The 3,522-nt window shown below is 43.6% G+C and overlaps 1 pseudogene; it reads right to left on the reverse strand.

The window, feature by feature from the left end:
- Positions 1-527: 527 nt before the first annotated feature.
- On the reverse strand, positions 528-1,274 carry LOC109298220 (annotated as a pseudogene).
- Between the last annotated feature and the right edge of the window lie 2,248 nt (positions 1,275-3,522).

Consider the following 3,522-nt stretch of genomic DNA (forward strand, 5'->3'; position numbering starts at 1 on the left):
GTAAACATACTCCCTTTTTACCAGCTCCAGCTTGTAGTTGACTAGAGAAAGAATAAGTGAATGTGTGTGGCTTTCATTCATCAGAATGAATATATTCTACATTTATCTGATGATGAGTATGTCAATTAATTTTAAAATGCTAATTGAGCATTTTAAGATCAAATTTTTATTTGGTCATTTCAACATTTTGGAGTCCCAGGGGCAGTCGTGACACCCCCTAGTGGTTCTGAGACCATGCCCTGCTCCGCATGGGCTACCCAGAATGTTTATAATGGCCGCTACAAAAGAGGTCATTAAAAAATGTGTACAATCTCAGACGTGCTCTCCAACCATTATTGCATTGCTTTATTTCCCTTAATGAAGCTGTTTAGGCTCTGCCCCCACCTGGTGACTTTTAACCCTTGGGCAAACTGGTGGAATGTGTTTGGCTGAATTGGCAACAGGAAGGTAAGTGGTAGAGCCCAGAGATACAGGTCAGTGCCAGATGAGCTGGCCCAGCAGCATGGCAGAGGCTTGGCAGGGGTCTGTTACATCTCATTCAGCTCTAGCAGGGTCTGGTCCAGCATTCTTTGCATGCACAGATTCTCCTCTTTGGTGGATTTCAGTTTATCTTGCAAGTCATCAATGGTCTTCTCCAGTTTGGCTACTGATTGCTCAGTGAATTCAGCATGAGTCTCTGCCTCCTTGAGTTTGTCAGTCAGGATCTTGATCTCCTCTTCATATTTGTCCTCTTTTAGGGAGTATTCTTCTTCAGTCACAGCCAGACACTTCAAGTTCTGGTCCATCATTCGGATCTGCTCCTCTACCTCCCAGACATGAGACTCTGCAAGCTGACCCTTCTCCTCAGTGCACTCCAGGTCTCCTTCAATGACCACCAGCTTCCAGGCAACCTCTTCATATTTCCTGTTGGCTTTCTCTGCAGTGTGCTTAGCCTCCTTGAGTTAGATCTCCTGCAGCTTCATCTTCTCCTCATTCTACAGGACTCTGTTTTCAATCACCTTCATGCCCTGTTTACTCTCATCGGCAGCTTCCTTGGCCTCCTCTAGCTTCTGCAGCACTGTGGCAAGATGATCCTGGGCTCTGACCCACTCGTTTTCTACCAGCTGGATAGGTTGTTTCAGGGATGCCACTTCTACTTCAGCCTGCTTGTGGTTGTGGCACTTGGGTTCCACCTCGCACTGTAGGCAGTTTGTGCACTCCTTAGTGTTTTCTACCTGCTGCTGCAGCACCTGGATCTTGCACTTCACTGCCTTAATCGTGGTGGACCCGGCCATGGCTGTGCCACTCACTCTGCTGTGCTCCCATGCCACTCCTTGATGGATTATAAATTAATAGGGAGGCTGTCCCCAGACGTCTGCTAGGCCTTGGTTCCACTGGTTTCAGATCTCTGGCCGGGCCTCTGCAGTCTCAGGCCCCTGGCTGGGCCTCTATGATCAGCTGTGCATGTTTGGGCACCCAAAGCCTTATGGGCTAATTCTGTGGCTCCATAACCTCCCCTTACCCGCGAGGCATGGGGCATGGTAGTTACCAGTACAATGTCCCTCTGTGGGGCTTTCACCTCCTCTGTTTTTGGCCCTTTAATCTAGCTAGGCCTTCTAGCCTAGGCCCCCTGGGTTGGACCTGGCTTCGAGGCACTAGCTTCAAATGTTCTTTTGACCGCACCGTCACTGGCACCAGGCTCCTGGCCCCTCTGTGACTGCCCTTCCTGGCGCCGGGCCCCTGCCCCCCACCATCCCATGATTGCACCCTTCTCGTGCACTGGGCCCGTCTGTGACTCACTATGAGAGTCAAGTGCCGCCCTCCCCCCAGACACTAATGAGGCCTCCACCTCCCCTAAAGTCTCATCTGCAAGCTACCAGTCTATTCCAATATAAATATAAGCCTCTAGGCTATAATATTCCAATCAACATAAATAATACCCTGGGCTATAACATAAATAATACCATGTAGCAGCCTTTTGCCCCTTTAAGAGTATAAGTCTCTACTAAGCCATGCCACTGGACTCCCTTGGAAAGGAGCTTCTTCCCTGGTGGCAGCCAAAGAACGACTGCCCCTGTGAGCCCTAGCTCTGGGCTTATATGCTCCTTTGGTGCTGCCTGCATCTGGTCATCAGACCAGCTGCAGGTGCTGGCTAATGACCCCATTAGCCAGTTGCCCTGGTAACCTGCAGCTGTGGCACCCTGCTTGTTTACAGAGCTCCCTTGCTAGGCTGCTGCTTTCTGTTACAGTCATATAATTCCAAACCTAGAAATATGTGGGTAAAATATTTTGCAGGGCTGAAAATGATAGAATTTAGAAATCTGCTTGCCTGATTTGTGGGCCATACATTTATAACTCCAAATCAGGTAGCTAGATATCTCAGAAAGGTGATGTGTGGCATGTGTTTGGGTATGTGCAGTTTATTGTGGTAGTCAAATCGCCAGTTAAGATAAGTCCTCTTAAAAATCTATTTAGAAGTCTACATGTCACGAGTCTTCTGCTTCATTTCAGTTCATGATTGTTCTGGCTTAAAATATATTCAACAGAGTTTATCTTCAGAAAGCTCTCTCCCCCTTCCCATTTCTATCAACTCATCTATTTAACTTTGTATTTGAGCTACTCACTATACATTATCAGTTGTGTGCTCAGTCAACCAAATCACACAGCTTCTTTTTAGTCATTTGACTGGATGACAAAGTCCACCCCTCTCCCCCTAATCTTTAAAAAGAAAAAATATAATTAAAGGCTGGGTGAGTTTTGCCTTTGCCATAGGAATTTTCAAATTAAAGCTATAAAGAAAAATATTTTAGTTTAACATTCATGAAAATTCTGGTATTATTCAACATCATTCAAATACCTGAAAACTCTCTGAACAGAGCAAATATTAAGGCTTTACTGTTAAAAGCAAGCATAACTTCCTGCTTGTGTCCAAATCAGCCAATGCAAGTACATAATGAATACTTTCTGTCGCTGTTGTAATGATTGAGCCAAATTTTTGCTGAATATTTCATGAATTTATGTCCATTTTACTGAGTTGTTCATTCAGTGAAACAAATTAAAAAATAAACTTATAGGTGATTCATTTTGACATTTTATAAAGTGTTGACTTTCTGAATCAAAATAACTTTGAAAACAAATTGGAAATGAATGATTCTTTGTCATCCTCCCCAGAGGGTCAAGGCATCTTGATGGTGAATTATAAAGATGTATCAAAATATGAAAACTAAAATAATGTGTAACAGAGCAAACTTCCCCAAAAATATCCCAAAAACTTAATGCTTCTGGCTTGAATATAACAGTCAAAGTCAAAATAATGTATTCTGGATCAAACTAAACATTTTATTCAACCCAAAGAATATTTTCAAGGTGCAAGTAATTTGCAAAAAGGCTTATTTTCATAGCTCTATCTGAAGTCACTGTGAAGTTTTGAGCTCATGTTTGTGTGTTCTCTTGAGTATAGATGAATTATATGATCACATCAAGTAATAAAGGAAGACTCTTTCAGGTCATAGAGAGAGTTTTCGGTTAAAAGGTATCCAACTG

This window comes from Gavialis gangeticus, unplaced genomic scaffold, assembly GCF_001723915.1.
Source record: "Gavialis gangeticus isolate Ggan-Ray unplaced genomic scaffold, GavGan_comp1, whole genome shotgun sequence".
NCBI classification, from domain to species: domain Eukaryota; kingdom Metazoa; phylum Chordata; order Crocodylia; family Gavialidae; genus Gavialis; species Gavialis gangeticus.